Source organism: Mauremys reevesii, linkage group 3, assembly GCF_016161935.1.
Source record: "Mauremys reevesii isolate NIE-2019 linkage group 3, ASM1616193v1, whole genome shotgun sequence".
NCBI classification, from domain to species: domain Eukaryota; kingdom Metazoa; phylum Chordata; order Testudines; family Geoemydidae; genus Mauremys; species Mauremys reevesii.
The window spans coordinates 37,234,863-37,248,672 of record NC_052625.1 but is presented as its reverse complement, the minus strand read 5'-3'; the positions used below and the strand labels follow the sequence as shown (position 1 = coordinate 37,248,672).

The 13,810-nt window shown below is 39.7% G+C and overlaps 1 long non-coding RNA gene across 1 annotated transcript in view; it reads right to left on the bottom strand.

Annotated features, from left to right (window-relative positions):
• LOC120400252 overlaps positions 1-13,810 on the bottom strand; it is a 61,765-nt gene that overhangs the window by 28,569 nt on the left and 19,386 nt on the right. The gene's annotated exons all lie outside the window — the stretch shown is intronic.

Here is a 13,810-nt window from a genome sequence, read left to right as displayed (position 1 = left end):
TGTAAGAGTGCAGGTTGGTGTTGTGCACATGTATATCTCCATGCATGCATAAAACCCTGACTTGTGTATATGTACTAGGGTTGTGTGTGTCTGAAGAGGGCAAGCACTTAAATATGCACTTGTTTTAAATTTAGATATCTTTTACAAATCCATATTTGTGTTACTAATAATACCTTTGCATATCAAAATGGGAAGAATTTACCATTTATGCTTTGTTTCCTTTTTAAATTCCACTAGGCTTGAACAATAAAAATAACTAGTCAACGGCACTTTTGCCACTAGTCAATGGCCTCTCAGTTTCACCTTCCAGTTTTCATGTAGCAGCAAAATATTTCAGATTCTGATAACTACTGAATGTGAGAAAGGTTATATACTGTACAGGCAAATCCAGTGAAGCCAATGGGAAAATTTCTGGCATAATGTGCTAATAACCTGCAGTTAGGATATCAGAATCTCACCTTCAGTATTTAATATCCAGATTTTGGAGCAGATTTTTAAATCTAAACAAAAATGTTTTTATTTAAACAAATTTTGTTAATAACAGGGCCATACAAAATTGCAAAGAAAACTTTTAAATCTGAGGTCTCATGTTTCATTTTGATTACACAAACACTTAAGTTTTGCACAACACCTGACAAATCGCACATTTTTCTCTCACAAATAGATCTGTTTAGTTTTCATGGAACTTCATATTTAAAGAAAAACATTAAGGCAATAACTGCCATATTTGCAAACATTCTGCAGAATACAAAATTTGGGGGCTAGGAGATAGCTATTTAAATTTCCAAATGTTTATTGCAAAATTTCATGAAGTTCTATCCTGTCTCCATCTTAATAGCACTCCTTTCTCCATTGTCTCTCCCTAGATCCTCAAAGATATTTAGGCTTCTAATTTCCATTGATTTCAATGGAAGTTAGAAGCTGAAATGTCTTTGAGGATCTGGGCCTGAGTCCCTTAAAGACATTCATTAAGTGACATTAGTTTTTCTAATTTTTCCAGATCTGAATTTTGGGCCCTAAAATACTTCTCCTATAGGTCCTCTATTATTGTTCGTTTCGCAAAATCTTTTTGGCACATAAAAAAGGAGTGATCATCAACTTCCACAAGAACAGGACTGGGCCCAACACCTGGTATTCCTTAGATCCTGATTCTCTAGTAGGCCTCTGTATTGGTGAAGGAATCCCCATTTGCAGATCTGAAGGCAGAATCAACATCAATATTAGACCCTAATCTTTATGCGCCAGGTTTCAGACACGCATATTTCACCTTGTGTGTAGTTCCATTGGACTGGATTCTTGCAACTTGTGGTGTCATTTACAGCAGTGCACAGGTGGTGTAAACTTGATACAAAATAGAATGGTAATGATTTAAGGCCGTTTGGTGTTGGTGTAAATGATGCACAGTGCACAGTGTGGCCTATAGACTTGAATGGGACTGCGCGTACATCTTTACAGGATTAGAATATTTGTTTGTAAGCTTCTTTGGTCGTGGACTACGTCTTCTTATTTATCTGTACAGAATCTAGCACAGTGGAGCCCTACTTCAGATCAGGATTTCTGGATACTGGTGTAATACAATTAATAATAACTAATATTTTACAGGCTCAGCCACTGAAAAGCCTGTTTTTTTTCTCCAAGGGATGGTAAAAATCCTCTATAGCATTACAGCACAACAGGACTACAAAGCTTCTTTGGGCCAGAAGTTATGCTGACAAGGCTATTTTCAGTTGGACTCAGGCCATATATTTTAAACTACTATTTTTAGGGGTTTATCCCTTGGCCATAAAAATTCACTCAGCCTGAAACTTGGCACATAAAGTTATGGCACAGGATTGTTAAAGATTGTTGGCTTTTTAATCCTTTTAAAAAAATCCATTGTGACTATTTTTAAGTCAAACGTGTGCAAAGGACAAACCAGTAGAGTTCCCAGTTTGAAATGTGTTTGTCTGAGTGTGTGTGTACATGCACTTGTATAATTCACACAGACTTTGATTTAAACCATGATATTTTCCAGGCCCTTAATTCCATCGGTTCCAAAAATGCCTCCTTCAATTAAACTGGCCAAGTTGCACATATTTGAAAAGCACACAAACAGGCCCCGTGCTTGGACAATACATTTTTGTTCATAACATTTTTTATTGCAGGTATCCATATAATTATTATCTCACTCACTCTCTCTCTCTCTCACACACACACACACACACACACGAGTTTATGCTAGAGATTGAAATAATACTACGGGATGAATTCCCATTAAAGTCTGGGGTTCATCTCCTATTGACTTCAATTGGAGGAGGTTAAATCACATTCCAGCCGTGATGGTTTGTTTTATTCATTAAATAATATAATTTTTTTAGGCCCAAATTCAGCAACGTATTTGAGCATGTGACTACCTTTAGGCCCAGGAGAAATTTCACTGGCTTCAACAGGACTATTTGCTTGCTTAAAGTTAGGCAATCGTTCACATACATTGCTGAATCAGGGCCAAAATGAGCTTTAGTCTGAATTTCTTCTTTAATTGATGTTCCAATCTATCGTATCAGGAAAATAATGGGCATTTTAGCCAACTTTCAAAAATTAATGTATATGTATAAACAAATCTTTAAACAACATTGGAATGAAGCAACCAGACAGAAAAGAAAATGTAACAGATGAGAGACACTGTCCTTTTAAAATTTACTTCACTGAGCATTTTATCCAAAATACGTTAGGTTAATGTTGGACCATTGGCCTTAAATTTGAATTTCCTGGCTTTTGTTGGTGTGGGTCACAAATTTAACTTTGCTTAAAAATAGGTTTGGGGCTAATTCTTTTAATGTATTTAACATGTATTCCCTTTGGTTTCATTAAGAAGCAACATTTGAAACAGTATAAATCCTGGGAGTTTTACTACCTGATTAAAAACATATTCCTGCTCCATATGCTGGTGGGAAACTCATTTCTCAAAGGGTTAATTAACAGTCTTTACACATTCTGTATTTAGCTCACGGTACCAAGCCAAAAACATAAATAACATCTCAGACGGAAACAGGAGGTGCAGATGGTTTTTAGCTTTGGTTCTCAGTGCATTTTAAACAGGCCAGATATATGTCCTGTATAAAACCGAAACAATGACTCAGTAACCATATTTAATGTACAGTTATATTTAAAGTTTTCTTCCCTTTTGCAACTCTATATCTTTTAGACTTTTTTTTTAAAAACCATAAAACTTGCTGCAGTAAATGTCAGTGCAAATATCTTGGACCGGGGGAGTGTTATTGCTATGGGCCTTGTAACTCTGACAGAGACAAATGGCAAGATATGAAATGACATTGGCATGTATGGAGCAGATAGTCATCTGACAGAAACAAAATTAAACAGTGGGGACAACAGAAATTACCACTTTGATTTACTGGCACCATTTACAAAGCAAACACCATGTCAATTAACAGTAATATGGGATTAACTCTAATTGAAACAAAACTATAGGATGAGATTATTGGCTTCAAAAAAAATTAGAAAAGATCCTAGTCATTTCAAGATGCAAACTTTGAATTGTGGTTTTATAAAACCACAAATGGGATCTTTAACCCCAACTGAAGAGTAGTTCTTGCTCACACAAATATCCTATTGAGTCCCATAGCAAAGGAACCCGGTAAAGGCAAATTCACCCAAGATCAGTTGGGATAGCTTAATGGACCATTCAACTAAGGACTATTTATTGGGTTAAGTATTTACAGGTTTGGACTTGAATGCCTTCTGACTATGGGATAGTGAGTATGAAAGAGGCATTATCTGAATGGAGGAGGAAGCCAGAAACTCTCTCAATTTACTTTCATTATTAGCTATCATGGTTCTGATAAACAAGAGCTGTGGCCTTGGGCAAATTAGGTAATTTGTGCCTCACTTTCCCTATCTATGATATGGGGTTAATACATACCTAACCCACAGGAGTGCTGTTAAGATTAGCTAGTTAATGTTTGTAAAGGATTTTGCAAAATGATTCATGTTATGCATATTTACATCATCACTAAGGGCTAATTTTGTACATTATCGAAGTAAAAATTGTGATTTAGGGTCTACCAGATCCTAATACTGGATTTGGATTTAAAGGACAATTATTCTACAAAGAAATAGTTTTATGTAGCATCTTTCAGATTACTGGAATCTCAAAGTGTTTGACAAAGCAAGGAGCTAAATCGTGATGGTGCAAATTGTGACAGTAACTGAGGACTCCAGTCAGAACTGTGCAAAAAAGGAGGCTGCATAGCCTTTGAAATGTGCAGGGCTATCAGCAACATTCTCTACATTCACACCAGAGGGTCACATCCACACTTCCTTTGCAGAAGGAAGCTTTCTCAGGTCTGTGCAGAGCACAGAGATACTGGATCAAGCCTTGTGTAGGGAAATGAAGCATCATAAAGCTTTTACCTGGAAAATTAAAAACACACTGCTAGGTATGGGTCTAGGACTTGTTGTGACTTCAAGTCAGCAAACTCTGGTCCAGAAGCGAGCATGGTGACAATTAAATCATACTGATAACTGTTAAAATTATAGATCCATAGACTCCAAGACTGAAGAGACCATTGTGATCATGTAGTTTGACTTCTCGCTTAACAGAGGCCATAGAACTTCCCCAAACTAATTCCTTGAGAAGATCTTTTAGAAAAAGGATCCAATCTTGATTTTAAAATGGTCAGTGATGGACAATCTACCATCAACCTTGATAAATTGTTCCTGTGGTTAATTATCCTTGCTGCTAAAAATGTATGTATGAATTTGTCTAGCTTCAACTCCCAGTGACTGTCCCATACTATGCCTTTATCTGCTAGAACTGAAGAGCCCAATATTAAATATTTCTTCCCCACTGTAGGTACTTATTGACTGTGATCAAGTTGAACCTTTAAAATTCTCATTAAGGTAAATAGATTTAGCTCCTTGAGTCTATTACTCTAAGGCATGTTTTCCAAATCTTTAATCATTCTAATGGCTCTGCTCTGAACCTTCTCCCATTTGTCAATGTCTTTCTTGAGTTGTTGACACCAGAACTGGACACACGATTTCCAGTAGCCATCATACCAGTGCCAAATACAAAGATAAAATAGATGAGCATCTTTGAAAAATATAAAGCAGCTTTCACGAAAATTAAACCAACAAGGTTTAAAGATGTAGGGTGAGATTTTCAAAAGAGCCTAAGACTTAAGTGGCTTATGAACATGTCTCACTGATATTCAATGGGACTTGTGCTCCCAAATCATTTAGGTGCTTTTGAAAATTCCATCCATTTAGATTATATGGTTAATCACTTGTCAGGATCATGATACTGAAGTGGGAGAGATATTATAACTGCTTCTTATGATGCTAAGGGGAACATTATTGGTCACTTCTTCATAGATTTTCTATTTTTTCCCGTGGTCATTATTAAATAAATAACATTTTGTTCCCTAAGATCATGGACTAGCAATTCTGCATATTATACACCATACAAAATAAAAGCCAGATCACCAGCTGGCATAAACAAGCATAGCTCCAGAGACTTCAGTGGAACTATACCAATTACACCCGCTGTGGATTTGGCCCCAAACGTCTTAAACTAGTATAGTACATTGAACATACAATGAACTTTGATACTCATAATGAAAAGACCCCAAAGGCTTCATAACCAGAACAAGAAAACCACAGAGAGGTCAGAGGGAAAAAACAAAGGGAGGGGGAAGAGAGGGAAAGAACAGAATACAAAGGGAGGATTCTTCCTGTGTTTCTCAACTTCTGAAGGAGATGAGAGCAAAGGGGAGCAAAAAGGAAAGGGCTGGCAGGTGGGGAGAGTCAGAGGTGGATGAATGAGAGTCCCTGAGTGAGTTTTGGCAGATGCAAAAGGAAACGTTTGTGAACACTCTGGAGAAAAGCTGAACCTCTGTGCAGTATGGGGAGTGTAATTTGTGAGATGTCCATTTTTAAACAGACTAGAAACAATGTAAGCGATAGATGGAATAATAAGCTATTATGTACACATTTGCTTAGCAAGGAAAAAGTTAAAGGGTGACTTGATCACACTCTATAAGTACCTACATGAGGAACAACTATGTAATAACAGGCTCTTCAATCTAGCAGAGAAAAGTATAACCCGATCCAATGGCTGGAAGTTGAAGCTAGACAAGTTCAGACTGGAAATAAGGCATGCATTTTTAACGGAGAGTGTAATTAACCATCTGAACAATTTACCAGAGGTGGTGATGGAGTCCCCATCACTGACCATTTTTAAATCAAGATTGGGTGTTTTTCTAAAAGATATAGGAATTATTTGAGGGAAGTTCTATGGCTTGTGAGATTCAGGAAGTCAGACCAGACGATGACAATGGTCCCTTCTGACCTTCAAATCTATGAATCTACAAAGGTCATATGAGTTTATGTGATATCATTGTTCAGTCAAAATCAAATATCCACACTAACATGGAAAAAGCCACCCATGCAGTGATCAATGCAAAGGAATTCCCAAAAAGATGCCTGCTGGGGCACTTAGTTTAGATCCTCATTTAGCAGTTCATCCATATCAACAAAGCACTTAGGCATGTGCTTAAGCTTCATTGGGAAATAGGCATATATGAATTTAACATCTATGTTGTATTTAAGCACAGGCCTATAGTTAAGTATGTGCCCATGTGCTTTGCTGAACAGGGATAATCTTAAGCATGTCAGGACAGCCCAGAGGATTCAGGAGGCCTTGGGTCTTCAGCGGCAGGGGCCCTCCGCCGCCGAATTGCCGCCGAAGACCCGGCACTTCGGCGGCAGGTCCCAGGGCGGAAGGACCCCCCGCTGCAGGTCTTCAGGGCACTTTGGCGGCGGGGGGTCCTTCTGGAGCAGAAGCAGCTCTGGGGGCCTGGGCCCCGCAAAAGTTTTCCAGGGCCCCCAGAGCAAGTGAAGGGCCCCATTCCAGGGACCCCGAAAAACTTTTGTGGGGGCCCCTGCAGGGCCCGGGCAAATTGCCCCACTTGCCCCCCCACCCCAGGTGGCCCTGAAGCATGTGTTTAAATACTTTGCTGTATCAGCGTGTTAACCAATACCCAGTTTCTCTCAGTAGGAGTGCAACATGAAAACAGAGTTGAACTCTGCCAGCAGAGCAATAGTGCTGTTAGATGGAAAGACAGTTTATGGGAAAAGGAACATTTATTGTTAATTAAGATGGCTGGTAAAGGGGCACAGAGAAAAAATGAGGAGGAATAAGGAAAAGGAGAGGGGAGGAAAGGTAGAAAAATGGGAGGTAACTGAAAAAGAGAAGGAGGCATTAAAGGGTGGTTTGGAGACAGACTGAGTGCAAAACAGTGCAAGACAAAGAAGAGGGAGGGGAAAACAGGGAGTACAAAAGAAAAGAAAATGGGAGTTAAGCATAACCTTCCTTCATCCTTCTTGCCTTAATCCTTTATTTTATTTCCCCCATCTTATCTCTCAAGCTTCTCTCTCAATTTTCCCTTGTATTGCACACCCTAGAATGAGCCAAACTATCCCCCCACTCCTCTCCATTCTCTTACCTATCATCATCTGGTCTGACCTGGCTATTTACCTGTGTGCTATTTGACTACCTCCATTCAAGCACTAGCGTATATTTTTGGCCATGGATATTTATTTAAGATCATAATACGCATATTTCATTGAGAAACATCCTTAATTCTAGGGCTAGTACTATCCACCAAACCTTATTCACGTTATGTTTTATCTGAACCATGCAAATTACAGCTAATTTTGAAGAGCTGGTTGTGGGGGAGGGGAGACTGGGATTACAACATTTTGTGCACAGTATACATGTTAATGGGCCAGTTATGGCTTTATCTTATACATTACACTTTATGCTTGAGTTAATGATGAGAGGGTGGTATTTCACCCTTATTTTTACCACTCCCATTTCCCTTTGTTTTTTTGATCTCCTTGTTTTACCTGTTTGCTTAAACTCTTTTGTTTCCTACATCTCAGGAAAACCTGTCTGACAGCCTGAGCAGGGGCAGACAGAACTCTGCACTGTTTTTATCACAGCAACAACAGTCATCTGGCCATCTGCAACCTGTTAACATTTTTTTTTCCAGCCTGGGGCTTGAATCCAAAAGATACAAAGATCTGTCCTTACTCCACATTGACTCTTCCTGATCTGTGCTGGAGACTCCCTGTGCCTAACATAAGATAGAAGAGGATGTATCAGGTTGTATCAGCATGCAAGTTAAGTGATTACTCTTGAAAATCATATACTCAGCAGGGTAGAAGTAAGCCTTGTAAGGTAACTAGAGGATCTTCATCCTGTAGGCAGAAGGGCCCAGATTAACAAATTTAGGTACCTCCACCCAAAATTTAGGCATCTCAGTCTTGGCCTAGGTGCCTAAGTCCTAATTTTAGGCTCTACTGCAACTCACAAACTCCCACCAAACTCTGTAGATGCCTAGACTCACCCCAAACCTTATTTTTCAGGGTAAAATTTCCCTAGGTGCCCACAGTTCTGCCTCCTCACTGCTCCCTCCCAGTGGGCCTCTAGATGCCAGTCTCCCACCTGAGCTCCAGAGAGATTTGCAGAATGGGGAAAGATAGGGGTTCAGATGCTAAGCTGTGTGAGGGGCTCAATCTGCTCAAGAGGCCACCAACTGGATCAGGTCCCAATCAAAATCTGGCCACTGGAGGAAGTGGCCATGGTGCCCACCTCAACTTTTAGCCTAGTGGTTAGAGCACTTGCTTGGACTGTGGGAGACCAGAGTTGAATTATCCCCTCTCTGTTTGAAGGGGAGAAAGAATTTGAAGAGGAGTGTCCCACCACTCAGCAAGAGAGCTCTAACCATTGCCCTATGGCTCTGGTGGGGGCTCCCTTATTCTCTCCCATAGAAGGTGTTCTAGTTTGGATAAATAACTAAAGAGTGATTGGAACAGGAGGACTGGGCCCTGGGTTTTCCGTCTCCCAGGAGGGTGCCCTAACCAGCAGGCTACATAGTCATTCTCTCCTCTCCCCAGCCTCTCTCTCTCTGGCCCAATGATGCTTTAAGTATCTGAAGCTGTTTCACTGTGTGTTAATAAAAGAAATGTAAAAATTAAGTTCAAAATGGCTTTCCAATGGACAAACAAAAAACAGCTATTCCATTCAAATGCATGTTATGCGCTCATCCTAACTTATGCATGTGTGCCAAGAACATTTTCTACTATACAATTACAATTCTCTTACTATGTATAACTATATATTTCATTTTGCCTAGAAATAACCTCAGAGCATCACACAGTAGAAAAACAAAGGCCAAGAAAATTAACTACTCCCAAATCAACACTGCTGCATAGGCATGCAAGCCAGCACTCCTGGTGATTGGGAAATCCGAGTCTATTTTTAATATCATATTTGTCCACCAACTGTTGCTTCATAACCATGATAAACAGTATAATTTGTGGTCAAAAAGAAAAAAAAACCTACTGTGGCAATACCGTATCTTGCAGTCTTATAAGAACCCAGAAAAGAACATGTGTATCCATGAAATTAAACAAAATAGTAACAAACAAACAAGATATCTTCAGAGTTTTCACTTATGCTACATGGTGATATTATATTTTTGTACCCAGTATCCAGCGCACTGGATTCAAAGCTGGATTCAAAGCTCCTTGGTTAGTTTGTACACACCCACTTGTTGCCATAAGCATCTTTTGTTTATGTAATTTTTTAAAATAGCAAAATATAGACTATGGCTTATGGAAATGCAACTTCAACAATATATTTTGTTAGTTGTACACATTATATTTACTCCTGAACACTACTGCTCAGAAAAACATGCAAGGTTGAAGCACAAATCCAGAACACCACTTGCTCTCTCTATTTACAGAGGGCTACCAGGTGGATATATGCATATTTTCTTCAGGAATACATCCTGGTGCCCAAACAGACTAAACATTGAATTACAATTGGCAAGCAAAATAGAATACATAATAGAAATGTCTATACATATATTTATTTATAGCAAGTGTATTTGTCATTGTTTAATCCCATTAGATAGCCCCTAGCTTGTGTAAGAGGGGACTTTTGGTTATGGTGACATAAACCTTGCTTTGGGACATGTACACTCTGAGTGCCACCGTGCCTGTGTGAATACATTCAAAATTGTCACTCCTTTGCCGAGCAGTAGCAGATTTTGGTGACTCAGGTTGTTTCTCACTAGAGGAGAAATCAGTGATGCAAAGTCTGGGTACACTTTTAGTATAAATATACGCTAGTGCTTGAATGGAGGTAGTCAAATAGCACACAGGTAATCCCCTCATTCAGTAATCATCAGGCTTCTTTGAGACCGGACTAGAACAAATCACTTGAAGAAACTGCTAAAGTAGTGTCAGCAGAGTCCACAGAAACAGTGACAGGCTAGTGCAGGGTAGAATTACACCCCAGTTTGTTGCAAGCTAAATATTTGTATAAACAATTCTTTGCCTTAGCCAAAGCACCAAAAACAGGTTCCCAGGGAGCACGTCTGCTGCAAGGATTGACACTAGTTACAGAGATTAAGGTGGAACACAAACTCTCCCGCTGCTTGCAGCAGCGCCGCAAAAAAGAACATACGCCACAAAACTTACAATAATGCAGCATTTTTTTTTCATAGATTGAACAATGGCTTGAAAGCTAAGAAAACCATGGCTATGTCTACACCAGCTCTAGTAGACATACTCAAGCTAGCTCCCATCGAGCTAGTGTGCTAAAAATAGTAGTAATCCTTGATAGCATGGGCAGTGGCAAGCGGCGCCATTGGCTAGCCACTCTGAGTATAAACCTTCCTGGACCCTCTGGGTACATATTCAGGACAGCTAGCCTGTGCTGATCATGCTACCATGGCATCAAGGTAGCCTGAGTAGTCTATGCAGGCTGGAAATCACATCTGAGGCTACATTTACACTGGGAGCTAATGTGTAACAGCACCACCTGGTTACTCCCAACATAATGATGTAAAATACGTCCTACAAAATGATATTAAAAGTCCTGCTGGAGAGGGATGTGTCTCCCAATCTTTCTTTTATTCTTTTCTTGATGTTTCCTTCAGAGCAGCTGCAGGCCCTGTGCATTCGCATGGTGCTTTCTCACCTCTTCAGGTCCCTCAGACCTGTGCATTCTCACTCCAGATCTCCCCCCCAGAATTAAGGGGAGAACTAAGTGCGGAAGGAATAGGAAAATGGAGGAACAAGGGAATTATTAATAAAGTCAACCACACAATCAGATGATGAGGGAAACAACAAGACTTCTTCTCACCTCCAACCCGCACGAGAGGCCTTGGCATGTAGTCTTTTGTAAGCATAGTTAACGGTTTTGGAAGCCCTACTTTCCCTTGGGAAAACTGAGTAGCCCCATGTTCAGGGAAAGGGTTGGTGAGTCCTTAATAATAGAAATACATATAATAGGATAATACTGTAGCAAGAGAACAATTGGTTATAAATCCCACATCACAAAAAAGAGAGGCTACAGAGCAGACCCCAGGTCGTTTAAGCTAGATGTGTGCAAACAAATGCCCTGCTTCTGCAAATTGATCTGTGAAGAAATCCACCCACCTACAGTAACTTGAAGGATCGTGGGTAAAATCTCAATCCCATGGCTTCTAAGTCTCTGTAAGAGAAGCCCCATCACTTAACTCCAGTGGGTGTTCTCTTTTTTGGCAGTTCAGGCTCAGTTCCTATACACTGGAATGCTGGATCAGATTGTGGAGAGGTTTGGATGACAAGGTAGCGATCTGTAGGACCATTTGTCCTTTCTGAAGGGAAGAGTTCTGGCTGAAGGCCCAGCAGAATACTATAAGCGGCTGTAACTGAGCCCCATTGGTTCAGGACAATGTGAATATGGAGATATGTGGAATTCTGTGAGTTGTGTTAAGGTTTTATCTTCTTTTCCCAGGGCGGGTCTCTATTTTGTCCTCCTTTGACTTCATTTTTCCCTTCCCGTTCCCCGTCGTAGTGTCATATGCCAATGATAAAGAACACAAAAAGAATCATTTTCTTCCAATGCAGAACAAGAAACATTCTTACTGAAAGGAAAACAGTGTTTCCTCTGATGCTGGACTGTATTTCTCACTTTCTGTTTCATCACTGAACTTCTGCGTCAAACCTTTCCCATTCCCCTCCCAACTAGGGGTGGGCACAATTTTTCAGATGAATTGTTATTTGCTGAAAAATGCACTTTTCGTTGACTCAAAACTATTTATGAATTTGTCAAGAATTTGCAAAATAGTTTTAGCCAAAAAATAGTTTGCACTGAATGAGGTAGGGGCTCTGTAAAAAAAAAAAAAAAAAAAAAAAAAGAATATGATCATATAATTAAAGACTGTGCTGCAATGCATATGCACAGGCAACCTTAATTTTGACATTCCCTGACTTGTGAGTGCTTGACTTTCCAATGTTAATAATGTTCTTTTAATGTGGATTTTTATTCTGTGTCCAGTGGAAACCCTGTTGCATAGACTGTCATCCTAATTATTGTCTCAACTCAGAGAAGAGGCTATTCAACAAAAGTCTGAAAAGACTAAGTGGAATAAAATACCGCGTGGAACAAAAATGAAAGTCAAAATGAAAGCTATGCACCACTAAAGTCCTCCTGATTTCCTGTTTTGAGAGCTTAGGTAGGATTTAAGTAGCACCTTAGTTTGCAGCTGCGAGGGTTGAATTTTACTCAGAATATGATTATTTTGTATCTTCTATATTAAATGTCCAGAGCTTAAAATTGTGCACTTAAACACCTGGTGAAATACCACTTAGCTGCTCAGAATGCATCCCTATTACACAGAATGTTACTATTTCTGTAATGATTACATAGACGTCCTTACCATTCACAATCATTAAACCAAACTGGTTTCCTGAGTGTTATCTGTCCTGAAGAAGAGGAAGGGCAACCCAAGAACACAGTACTACTAATTTGTATTTTTAGATTGCCTTTTATCCAAGGAGCTCCAAGTACTTCACAAACAGTAACTAACCTTGTGAATACCCTGGGAGGTAAGTATTAGTGTAGTTATTTTAGAGATGAGTAAGTGAGGGGGCAGAATACAATCGTCATTATAATGGCGTAAGCTTGAAGTAGCTTGGATATTAAGTATCCTATCTCTCCACCCTCCCAATTCTCCCTCAAAATGGATATACAGAATTCAGAGACCCTCAGTACCTTTCAGGATTAGGCCATAAGCAATTTGCCCAAGATCACCTGGGGCTCACTCATGCCGTTTAGGTGCCAGTCAACCCCTAGGGAAGCTCAAGGAAGAGTTCTGCCTATGGAAGGATGGACACCGCTTGGAACTGCCTGGCCTGAAATGGGAAAGCACACACTGCCATATCCTGGAGAGTGCAGGGACTGCGATTGTGATCAGCTGCTGAACAACGCTACCAAAAAGGGATGAGCATCAGCATGGTATAGTGAAAGCAATGAATATGATCATATAAGGATTCTTATTCAACACAAAATCATGAAAATGGATTCAAACTCAAGACTCAGATATAAACACCTCTGAACTTTAGAGATGTTAAAATCTGAACCCAGATCCAGATCTGAATGTCACAAATTACCCTTACTTGCAGAATAACCCCCTTCCCCTGCTTCCCAGATCCAAACACCTTTGAACTTAGAGATTTTTAAGCAGATCTGTAATTCTTCTCTGCAGAAGCCTGGCTAATTCTACATACCTGACATTTTTTTATGTGGTTGATGTGTTTTGCTTTCTAACTAGTTCCTTTGCAGTGATAGTGGAAACTGATAATTATGTAATTCCCATCATCAAAGGGGAAAAAAATTGTGTGTGACCTATTTTACAGAACTGACACAAATTAAAAGGCCTTTAGATTTATATAAGGCAAGGTGAGGTTG